At 55.4% G+C, this 12,612-nt stretch overlaps 1 long non-coding RNA gene across 1 annotated transcript; it reads right to left on the minus strand.

The window, feature by feature from the left end:
- Window positions 1–1,119: 1,119 nt before the first annotated feature.
- Window positions 1,120–2,125, minus strand: LOC138526597 (uncharacterized). The gene is made up of 3 exons (XR_011283646.1): window positions 1,845–2,125; window positions 1,609–1,703; window positions 1,120–1,467 (listed from the first exon to the last, which is right to left on the minus strand). It is a non-coding gene; the product is annotated as an uncharacterized lncRNA (long non-coding RNA).
- Window positions 2,126–12,612: the final 10,487 nt, after the last annotated feature.

Genomic DNA, 12,612 nt, shown 5'->3' on the forward strand with positions numbered 1-12,612 from the left:
CCGTCTGTCAGATGGAGCTTTCTAAGGTTTAGCAATGGAATAACAGGCTGCCTTAGGGTGTGGGGGCTGAAAGTGTGAGCAAAACTGGCTGAGTAGAGCAGAAGGAGGGGAGTCATACCTTCCTCCTCAGCCATCTGGGTGCAATTAGGATGATTTAAGGCATTTCCCTCTTGATGCGAAGTAAGAGTATCTGGAGAAGAGGAAAGGGATTAAAACCCGAGAGATGATCCTGTGGCATTCGTCCCTGACCAGTGAGAAGAACGGGGCAAGGAGAGTTTCTGTTCTGGAGGCAAACTGATCCTTTGACCTCAGTCAGAAGCAGATCAGTCCCAAGGTCTGGACAGAGAGGGAGTATTCCAATGAAGAAGGAAATTGCCCGCTGAGTATCTGTCCTGGTTCTGAGGGTGCTGGGAGACACAATGCCCTTATGGAAAGGAGGTGCGAATCTGGCTAATCCATGATCCGAGATGCTGCCTCTTCGAGTGAAGGGGACCAGGTCCCTCCCTGTCTATTGTTGTAGTTCATGGTGACCTGGTTGTATGGACAAGGGCAGCCTTCAACTAGAGGTGTTGGGCCAAGGAGCAAAAGGATTCCCATATCGCCAACAGTTTCCTCCAATTGGAAGACTTGTTGCTGTCCATGGTAGAGCTCAGCCCCACCGATTGGTATCTGTTGTGAGAATGATTATAGGGATTGGTAAAGGGGAAACCATGGCAGATGATTGGAATCCTACGGCCACCATTCCATCTTACTGACCAATCCCCCCTTCATGGGACCCCATTCACTGTAGTTCTGGCAGGACACCTGCCAGCGGGCCAAAAGAAGTTTCTTCAGTGGCCTGAGATGACCCCTCACCCAGTTAATGACAAACACTGTTGCAACCAGATCCCCTCTGGAAGCAGGAGAGCTGCAAATCTTGTCTGAGCTTAAGAGCCTGCGCTGGACGAAGGGAAACTGGGCACTTTATAGTGTTGGAAACACAAGGGGGTCGTCCTGTCGTCTGGAATCAAACGTTTACTTTCTAGTTTTTGTAAACGTAATCTTATTTTGTCATGCTTTTTTATTTTGCTGTTCATTTGCTTATTTTTAGTATACATAATTCTGTATCACATTCTTTTTTCTTTTTTCTGGAATTTTGTACATATATTTTTCTGAAGAGAAAATCATCAAACCCATTATAACCTTTTTATACAAATGAGTGCAGTGGAAACTGTGAAAAACCTTCACCTCTAGTGCCTCGTGGAGTAACATCTCATGGTTTCATATTTGATTTATTTTTCTTACAGCAACTAAGAACAAAAAGCTAAGTTGCATTGGCAGGCAAGAGGGTGACCTAACAATTGATCTACGTCTAGATATCAATCATGCAATTCATAAATGGTTGTAAGGACAGTAAGGGCACCGAAGGTGCGATATCCAGAGACGTTTCGGCAAAATGGCTACTTCTTGGGCTTGGAGCAGGTCACCCTGTAGGTGGGACATAAGACAAGTGAGGGGCTCTATTAGTGCCAATTGTTGTTGTGTATTAGAAAAGCCTCAGATGACATAAAAACACCATATTTTGGCAAACCTTTAAAAAATCTAAAAATAGGACAGCGACGGACTGACCTTTAGAGTATTCCTTGTAATGTATCCTTAATGGGTCGCTTCAAAGTGTTGGGCTTGGGCATAATTGGAGCCACATGTGTTCTGGGGCACAGAAGCTGTGGGGCAAAAAAATGCATGTGTGCACAGCTGTCAGAACATGGTATTTGTATCAATGTGCATAGCAGTACAAGTGTCACATTTTACGTTTGCAGTATTGTTGGAAAATATCGAAATTAATTGCAAACAAAGGGGCAAACCTTAGTGTGCAGGCGTGCTTGGCTTGCTTTTATAGTGACCGGGAATTGTGGTTTTCAAGATGGCTGGGAAGATATTCGTGTAGGTCTTCAAACCGAAGTAACTACAATCCGAGAAAGAGGGCTAAGCGTATGATACTCTCTGATTGCAGGGAACTATTAGGCGCGGAGGTGTGTTAGTTACAAGGTTTATCTTTAAGTAGCATGATTCGCGGTGTCTCGAATTGACTCGCAGAGTCTGTCTCCATCGCGGAAAAGCTGGCGCTGGTAGAGAGACGCTGAGCTGTATACTGCCGTTGATACAGGGTCTGCGCACACGAGACTAGTGACAGTGCTACGCGCATGCGCTGTGCAAATTCCTACCGTTGCCTAGGTTGCGAAGTGTCAGACAAGTAATCAGAGACCCTCGGTACTATGGTGATAATGTGCTAAGGGCTGTGCGGATTAAGCCAGTATGTAGTTGTACTCGTGAGTGTCAGAGCATACCGAGTTGTATACCTGGAAACGCAGCATCAATGCATTTGCAAATTCAGATTACTGTAGATCTGAGTCTGTAAACAGGGACCTGGCCTGAGGGTGGAATAGCCAAGGTGAGGGGGTGTAGGCAAGGCTAAACTTAAATTCCTGTAAATACCATAGCATATGGTGCTAAACAGTAGTAATAGGGTTGATCTCAGGGGAGCTGGTAAGGATGAGAGGGGGTTTCAATCATTAATGGCAACCTCCAATGGAAGAACATATAGAATAAAGGCTCTTGGTAGTGGAACTGCTGTGTTTCATTAACAAATGGAGTTGCCCTCTATTATGTAGGGGAGGCTGTCAATATCCTAGCTATACGGACCACTGGATTCAGCCTCATTAAGTCCATTGGATATTGTTTTCAATTTAAAGATCGACCAAGCCTCCCTGTGATTTAGTGCATTGGAGACGTTAGTGGTATTCGAAACTGCATCAACCACCCACCATAACATTGCATCTGGGCAATGTTGCTGTTCCACACAATGTGAAACCAGGGCGGCAGTAAGGGATCTGCACCTGATCTGTGATTTGTGTTCCCCTATTATTTTGTGAATTGGCCTTTTTGCTTGTCCCACATAGTGTAGGCCACAGGGGCATTCTATGATGTAGATAACATTGGCTGTCTTGCAATTGGTAAAGTGTCTTAATTGCCATTCCTTGTTTTCAATCCAAAATGAGTTCATTTTTTTGGTGAAGCGGCAAGCCATACATGTTCCACATGGGTGATGTCCCCGAATTTCCCTCATACTCCAAATGGTAGATCTCTGAGTCTTATTATCTATTCTGGCATGGGTTAGTACGTCCTTCAAATTTCTCGATCTTTTGAGGGCAATCCTTTACAGTGTTGAACATGCGTCCCATGAATTTCAGATTCTGGGTTGCCATTAGGGATGACGTCTGGCTGTTGAGAAACCAACCGGAGTGAGGCAGAGGGATGCAGACCAGATCCAATATGGATAGAAGGCAATGCCCCTCTGATGGAGAAGACCCACAAGAGGAGGTGGAGGAGCAGGACCTTGCAGCAGTGATTTCAATCCAAAAGGCAGAACCCACAACTGAAGCTGTTCAGCAAAGCACAGGAACCTCTGTTTTACCTAACCAAAGTCTGTTAGAGGAAAAAGTAATAGATGTTGCTATATATGTGTCCGCTTCTCCACTATCCCAATCCTAAACTTGTACAAGTCGAAGGTTGTCCCTACAGTGACCTATGGAACGGAGGCTATGCCATACTTACCCAAAACGATATGGCCCAAATTGGAGGTCTATTTTTGGAGGACGGCGTTGGGACTGCCAAACACAATCTCAGTCTCATTGATCAGACGCAAATTGACTCTGCTGTCATTACAGGGCACCTTAGACTGCAATACACTAATGCTCTTCAGGAAATGCGTCATCCCAAATAGTACTTTCCTTCATGGTTTGATCACCACAGAAATACGTGAATCAAACTGTAAAATGCTAAATATATGGAGAGACGATAACTTAGTGCTATTAAAAACTGTTGAGTGCTCGGAAGAAGACTTGATTAAAAATCCATCAAGAGTCCTAAAAAAAATAAAAGAATTGGATTGGATACTCAGTTTATCTGTGGCAAGTAGGAGTAAACTTACATCCCATCTGCCTGCAAATACAAAAACATTGGGCCTCATTACGAGTCCGGCGGTAACCTGCCGATTTTTCCGACTCAGTTACCGCCAGAGTCCTATTACAATTCCGCCTCCGTGATTCCCAGAATTACCGGGGCATTACAACCCCGGTGACCCGGGAATTCCAGAGGCGGAATTCGGTAAATCCCCATTCCCATTGAGTCCCATAGGACTCAATGGGAATGGGGACCATGGAAACACCAGCACCATCTTGTGATGGTGCCGGTGTTTCCACGTCCGCCTGCAGGCGGGCGGTGTTAAACCCGCCAGGTCAGAAGAGAAGCCCTGAGTACTAGGTCTTAACAAGGCTCAAACCATTGTGCTAAAGCAAAGGCCCCTCAAATGCTCATAGTGTGGAATCTCATAAAGACAGGGTTTACAAAGAAAAGGTAGCTTTTGAAAAGGCTATTTATTGATCCCACTTACTAACCATAGCCTACTGTAGCTACTTTGACACCCAGAAATATTTTAGATTACTTTTTCTTTATTGCACAGTAAGGAATAAGTTACTTACCTGTAACTCGTGTTCTCCAGCATTGGTATGTTTCATAGATTCACATGCTGTTTGAATATGCCCCATCGTCAGGCTGGGAATTCTCTGTAAAATTAAAGCAGTTTACATTTGAATTTGAAAAATGCTGTCACTTTAGTTCTCTATTAGAGTCATTTTGGGTCACATTGCCCCACAGACAATTGATGGGTCTCCCTTACCTCCACCCCCGGAGGCCATCTTCAGATTTTGATAAGCACACGTTAACTTGGCAATATGAGCCAAGAAGAGCCAAGCGGGGTAGGTGCAAGGGTCACGTCCAAAAGGGTAAAATGTTAAACAAACATTTAACTAATGGGTTTTTTGATCACTCTTTGCTAAGATTTGTGTCCTCTTATTCGACATCCGAGGGAGAACCAAAAGTGTTCAAGATAATTCATAATAGAACACATCATGAAGCCTAAAACTTAAACCAAAATTGGACAAGTCAACCATGAAAAACGATTATATTGAAAGCAGACTCAATGAATAACAATGCATGTAAATTATAGTAAAAAACGTATTATAACTGGAAACATACGAGTAAGAACGAAAAAACCAAACAAGAATTAGATGCATTCACAAAGATACATGAGACATACAACATGAGAAACAATAAATTACAGACTAACAGGGTAATTCATAGAATTTCGCACAAAAGTGGCGGCCGCGGCTGGCGCTCAGTGTCCCCGTGCGATACACTGCGCCAGCCACGTGCGATAAAATCCTTTTCATCGCACAGCGTATTCATGGATTTTAGCCTCAAAAACCAGCCGTGGCGCAGTGGCACAGCGACCCTGCAGCAGCGCCAGTTACGCCCCCAAGAACACCCTCGCGCAAGGAAAGGCCTTCAAAATTCCGAAATCATTGCAAAGGGCTGCGCTAACCCTGGACCAGTTCACAGGGAAGCCAAACAGCAAACGCCAAGCGGGGAACGTGTATTTCAGTGGTTCGCGGGAAGTTTCACACGCGATTGTCCTGGGAACGTGTACATCAGGGGTGCGCGGGAAGTAACACACGCGATTCCATCAGGGTACGTGTATTCCAGAGGTGCGCGGAAAGTATCACACGCAAAAGCAGCAGGGTACGTGTATTTCAGGGATGCGCGGGAAGTATCACACGCGATTCCATCAGGGTACGTGTATTTCAGTAGTGCGCAGGAAGTATCACACGCAAAATCAGCAGGGTACGTGTATTTCAGGGGTGCGCGGGAAGTATCACACGTGATTCCATCAGGGTACGTGTATTCCAGGGGTGCGCGGGAAGTATCACATGCAAAAGCAGCAGGGTACGTGTATTTCAGGGGTGCGCGGAAAGTATCACATGCGATTCCATCAGGGTACGCGTATTTCAGTAGTGCGCGGGAAGTATCACACGCAAAATCAGCAGGGTACGTGTATTTCAGGGGTGCGCGGGAAGTATCAGACGCGATTCCATCAGGGTACGTGTATTCCAGGGGTGCGCGGGAAGTATCACACGTAAAATCAGCAGGGTACGTGCATTTCAGGGGTGCGCAGGAAGTATCACACGGGATTCCATCAGGGCACGTGTATTTCAGGGGTGCGCGGGGAGCACTGCACGGGAATTGCCCGTGTGGGTCCTTCCAGGTGTTCCCTCTACACCCTCCACGGCCCCTGCAGGCAGCCCACACCACAGGGGACTACCCTGCACATGTCCCACAGGCAGCCCATTCACCATGCCCCCCAGCCAACCCACACGTCACCTTGCACTACTGCCCACCAACGCATGTCCCCCTGCACCCCCACCCCCCAGCACTTTGGTGCACCCTCCACCAGGCCCCCACTCATGCCTCCCTGCACCCCCATCCCCCAGCATCCAGGGGCACTCTCCACCAGTCCCCCACTCATGTCCCCTGCACCCCCACCCCCCAGCATCCAGGGGCACCCTCCACCAGGCCCCCACTCATGTCTCCCAGCACCCCCACCCCCAGCACTGTGGGGCACCCTCCACCAGGCCCCCACTCATGTCTCCCAGCACCCCCACCCCCCAGCACTGTGGGGCACCCTCCACCAGCCCCCACTCATGTCTCCCAGCACCCCCACCCCCAGCATCCAGGGGCACCCACCACCAGGCCCCCACTCATGCCTCCCTGCACCCCTACCCCCCAGCATCCAGGGGCACCCTGCACCAGGCCCCCACTCATGCCCCCCTGCACGCCCACCCCCCTGCATCCAGGGGCACCCTCCACCAGGCCCCCACTCATGTCTCCCAGCACCCCCACCCCCCAGCACTGTGGGGCACCCTCCACCAGGCCCCCACTCATGTCTCCCAGCACCCCCACCCCCCAGCATCCAGGGGCACCCTCCACCAGGCCCCCACTCATGTCCCCCTGCACTCCCACCCCCCAGCATCCAGGGGCACCCTCCACCAGGCCCCCCCACTCATGTCTCCCTGCACCCCCACCCCCCACCAGTCAGGGACACCCTCCACCAGGCCCCCACTCATGTCCAACTCATGTCTCCCAGCACCCCCCCTGCATCCAGGGGCTCCCTCCACCAGGCCCCCCCACTCATGTCACCCTGCACCCCCACCCCCCCAGCATCCAGGGGCACCCTCCACCAGGCCCCCCACTCATGTCTCCCTGCACCCCCACCCCCCTGCATCCAGGGGCACCCTCCACCAGGCCCCCACTCATGTCTCCCAGCACCCCCACCCCCCAGCACTGTGGGGCACCCTCCACCAGGCCCCCCACTCATGTCTCCCAGCACCCCCACCCCCCAGCATCCAGGGGCACCCTCCACCAGGCCCCCACTCATGTCCCCCTGCACTCCCACCCCCCAGCATCCAGAGGCACCCTCCACCAGGCCCCCCACTCATGTCTCCCTGCACCCCCACCCCCCACCAGTCAGGGACACCCTCCACCAGGCCCCTACTCATGTCCAGCTCATGTCTCCCAGCACCCCCACCCCCCTGCATCCAGGGGCTCCCTCCACCAGGCCCCCACTCATGTCCCCCTGCAACCCCACCCCCAGCATCCAGGGACACCCTCCACCAGGCCCCCACTCATGTCCCCTGCGCCCCCAGCATCCAGGGGCACCCTCCACCAGGCCCCCACTCATGTCTCCCAGCACCCCCGCCCCCCAGCAAGCACTGTGGGGCAGCCTCCACCAGGCCCCCACTCATGTCTCCCAGCACCCCCACCCCCCAGCACTGTGGGGCACCCTCCACCAGGCCCCCACTCATGTCTCCCAGCACCCTCACCCCCCAGCATCCAGGGGCAACCTCCACCAGGCCCCCACTCATGTCCAACTCATGTCTCCCTGCACCCCCAACCCCCAGCATCCAGGGGCACCCTCCACCAGGCCCCCACACATGTCTCCCAGCACCCCCACCCCCTGCATCCAGGGACACCCTCCACCAGGCCCCCACTCATGTCTCCCTGCACCCCCACCCCCCAGCACTTTGGGGCACCCTCCACCAGGCCCCCACTCATCTCCCCCTGCACCCCCACCCCCAGCACTGTGGGGCACCCTCCACCAGGCCCCCACTCATGTCTCCCAGCACCCCCAAACCCCTGCATCCAGGGGCACCCCCCACCAGGCCCCCACTCATGACTCCCTGCACCCCCACCCCCCACCAGTCACGGGCACCCTCCACCAGGCCCCCACTCATGTCCCCCTGTACCCCCATCCCCCAGCATCCAGAGGCACCCTCCACCAGGCCCCCACTCATGTCCCCCTGCACCCCCAGCCCCCAGCATCCAGGGGCACCCTCCACCAGGCCCCCACTCATGTCTCCCAGCACCCCACCCCCCAGCACTGTGGGGCACCCTCCACCAGGCCCCCACTCATGTCTCTCAGCACCCCCAGCACTGTGGGGCACCCTCCACCAGGCCCCCACTCATATCTCCCAGCACCCCCACCCCCAGCATCCAGGGGAACCCTCTACCAGGCCCCCACTCATGCCTCCCTGCACCCCCACCCTTCACCAGTCAGGGGCACCCTCCACCAGGCCCCCACTCATGTCCAACTCATGTCTCCCTGCACCCCCACCCCCCAGCATCCAGGGGCACCCTCCACCAGGCCCCCACTCATGTCCCCCAGCACCCCCACCCCCCTGTATCCAGGGGCACCCTCCACCAGGCCCCCACTCATGTCTCCCTGCACCCCCAACCCCCAGCACTGTGGGGCACCCTCCACCAGGCCCCCACTCAGGTCTCCCTGCACCCCCACCCCCCAGCATCCAGGGGCACCCTCCACCAGGCCCCCACTCATGTCTCCCAGCACCCCCACCCCCCTGCATCCAGGGGCACCCTCCACCAGGCCCCCACTCATGTCTCCCAGCACCCCCACCCCCCAGCATCCAGGGGCACCCTCCACCAGGTCCCCACTCATGTCCCCCTGCACCCCCACCCCCCAGCATCCAGGGGCACCCTCCACCAGGCCCCCACTCATGTCTCCCAGCACCCCCACCCACCAGCACTGTGGGGCACCCGCCACCACACCCCCACTCATGTCTCCCAGCACCCCCACCCCCCAGCATCCAGGGGCACCCTCCACCAGGCCCCCACTCATGTCTCCCAGCACCCCCACCACCCTGCATCCAGGGGCACACTCCACTAGGCCCCCCACTCATGTCTCCCAGCACCCCCACCCCCCAGCATCCAGGGGCACCCTCCACCAGGCCCCCACTCATATCCCCCTGCACCTCCACCCCCAGCATCCAGGGGCACCCTCCACCAGGCCCCCACTCATGTCCCCCTGCACCCCCACCCCCCAGCATCCAGGGGCACCCTCCACCAGGCCCCCACTCATGCCTCCCTGCACCCCCACCCCTCACCAGTCAGGGGCACCCTCCACCAGGCCCCCACTCATGTCCAACTCATGTCTCCCTGCACCCCCACCCCCCACCAGTCAGGGGCACCCTCCACCAGGCTCCCACTCATGTCTCCCAGCACCCCCACCCCCCTGTATCCAGGGGCACCCTCCACCAGGCCCCCACTCATGTCTCCCAGCACCCCCACCCCCAGCATCCAGGGGCACCCTCCACCAGGTCCCCACTCATGTCCCCCTGCACCCCCACCCCCCAGCATCCAGGGGCACCCTCCACCAGGCCCCCACTCATGTCTCCCAGCACCCCCACCCACCAGCACTGTGGGGCACCCGCCACCAGGCCCCCACTCATGTCCCCCTGCACCCCCACCACCCAGCATCCAGGGGCACCCTCCACCAGGCCCCCACTCATGTCCCCTGCACCCCCACCCCCCAGCATCCAGGGGCACCCTCCACCAGGCCCCCACTCATGCCTCCCTGCACCCCCACCCCTCACCAGTCAGGGGCACCCTCCACCAGGCCCCCACTCATGTCCAACTCATGTCTCCCTGCACCCCCACCCCCCAGCATCCAGGGGCACCCTCCACCAGGCCCCCACTCATGTCTCCCAGCACCCCCTGCATCCAGGGGCACCCTCCACCAGGCCCCCACTCATGTCTCCCTGCACCCCCACCCCCAGCACTGTGGGGCACCCTCCACCAGGCCCCCACTCATGTCCCCCTGCACCCCCCACCCCCAGCACTGTGGGGCACCCTCCACCAGGCCCCCACTCATGTCTCCCAGCACCCCCACCCCCACCAGTCAGGGGCACCCTCCACCAGGCCCCCACTCATGTCCCCCTGCACCCCCACCAGTCAGGGGCACCCTCCACCAGGCCCCCACTCATGTCCCCCTGCACCCCCACCCCCCACCAGTCAAAGGCACCCTCCACCTGGCCCCCACTCATGTCCCCCTGCACCCCCACCACCCATCAGTGCAGGGCATCCTCCACCAGGACCCCACTCATGTCCCCCTGCACCCCCACCCCCCAGCACTGTGGGACACCCTCCACCAGGCCCCCACACATGTCCCCCAGCCAACATGTCATCACAATCTAGATCCCTGGCCCTTATGGTCAGCCTCCAAATGCCAAACACCCACCCGAGTATTGCATCCACCCACTTAGAAATGGCAGTAACATGATAGAACCCCAATTGCAAGTTTGGAAATGAACACATGTCCCTCACATATACCCAATGGGTGTGAGTGAAAGTCAAAACCCATATCATGATATGCATGAAACCAATGAGATGATACTACACATTAAAGGTTGAAGAAAAAATATGTATTAAAAGCAACATAAATTGAATCAAAAATAAACAAACAAAAATGGGAATTAAAAAAAAAAACAGCATGTCCGTGAAATAATGCAAAACCACAAATCAAAATCCAAAGGAAAGGTGTCCAAAGTCACAGTCCACAAAAGTAAATCCAATGGAAAATTAAAATCGAAAACCATTGCTCCATGGGTAAATCATAAAAAAAATTGAAAATCCAAAAGTCAACTATATACCGATAAACAATCCACGGTCCATGATCCCAACAGAAGAAATGAAACCTATCTAATAACACTACCTAATAAAAAAAACTATATACAAAAATGTGGCCCATTGTCCAAAAGGTCAAAAAAAAATGCAAAACCAAAGGAAACCTAACACTAACTACAGAACTATTTACAAGGGCAGCGGGCTAGTCCGACGGCTCACTTCGGGATGTTCCGGGCCAGGGCATCATCAAACTCCTGCTCAATGTCCCGGAGGCGGTCCTCCTCCATGGCCATGAGGGTCCGCAGGGCCGTCGACATGTTAACCTCCAACTCCCTGCAGATTGCCTCGAGGCACTCGGCCCGCCTCAGGGCCCTCCGCATGGAGTTCTCCGCCCTGACCATCGTGAGCCGTGCCTCTTCCGCCCGTTGCCGCTCCGCATCTATGGCGTGGCCCAACCGCTGCCACACGGAAGACACTTCCCATCCTGGGCCCTCCTGCCCTCCGGCCGATGCCTGCCCCTCCGATGTCGAAGGCCCCGAGCCATCATGGCTCCCACCTCGTTGCTGCTTCTGCTGTGCCTCTGCCCGTGCACTGCCTCCTGCTGCCTGCACATCCTCCACTGGCTGGGGTGCAGTCGTTGATGTGGCCACCCCTGCTGGACGTCCGACTCCCGACTGTGGCAGGGATGCCTCCTCCACCAGCCTGGCCGCACCGTCAGAGGCAGCTCCACAGGGCACCCAGGTGACTAATGGGTGGGAAGATGGCACGGAGGACGACTGGCGCATAGGGGGTTCAGTTGAGGAGGGGGTCTGAGCAAGCCCCATCAAACGGAGGAATCCGGCCTGGGTGACCTGTCCCAGTAGGCCGACGCGGTCAACGAGCCATTCGAGATGACGTGCAGTCTCCTCATGAAAAGACTGCAGGTCACCTCTCATGGTCCGTTGACGCAACGCCACACCAGTCAGGACAGGCTCAACCCGGATAGCCACGTCCGCAGGCAGAGGAAGGCCAGTTGTTGTGAGCTCATCCCCTGCCTGAAAACGGGTCTGGACGTAGGCATCCCTGCTGGTGCAAGATGATGCAGTGACAGGATCAGGGACAGGATTGCACACAGGCACCTCCGCGGCGGCCTGTGCTGCCTCCTGTCCCTGGTCCTGCACTGCACCACTAGCACCAGTGGAATCCCCACCTCCAGACCCCGTCTCTGTTGCTTGCACGGCCGCCTCCTCCACCAAACCCCCCACCAACCTGGATGACTCCGTGCCATCTTCCCCCGTTGGGCCCTCTGGGGTCCCAGCTGCCCCTTCTGCTGCCGAGGAGTCCAACTCCAACCTCCGCCTCTTGGACCTCCCCCCGGCAGCTGCGGCCTGGGACGCGGCACCGGACTCCTCACTCCCCAACGAGATCACAACCTGGGAGGGGAGCCGGGCCTTGCGTCTCCGGCTGGCGGTGCGATCCCCGCCGCTGTGCTCCACAGCACTTTCTCCGCCCTCTTCATCAGTTGATGCTGCAGACAGGGAGAAATAAAACACAGGCATCAGGGTACTGTACAATGGACACATACACACATGACAGTTGTACATGAGTGGCATTGGCAAACCTCAGACATGGCATCACAATCGCCAACACACATGTCATTTCAACTTGCACACATGAGCCATACCACAGCCATATCGCAACTGCCAGCACCATCCATACACATACAACAGCATGAGCAGGCAAAGGTGAGCCAGACATCACATGCAACACGGGGAGTGC

The sequence above is a fragment of the Ambystoma mexicanum genome, chromosome 7p, assembly GCF_040938575.1.
Source record: "Ambystoma mexicanum isolate Mex_15411 chromosome 7p, UKY_AmexF1_1, whole genome shotgun sequence".
Lineage (NCBI taxonomy): Eukaryota > Metazoa > Chordata > Amphibia > Caudata > Ambystomatidae > Ambystoma > Ambystoma mexicanum.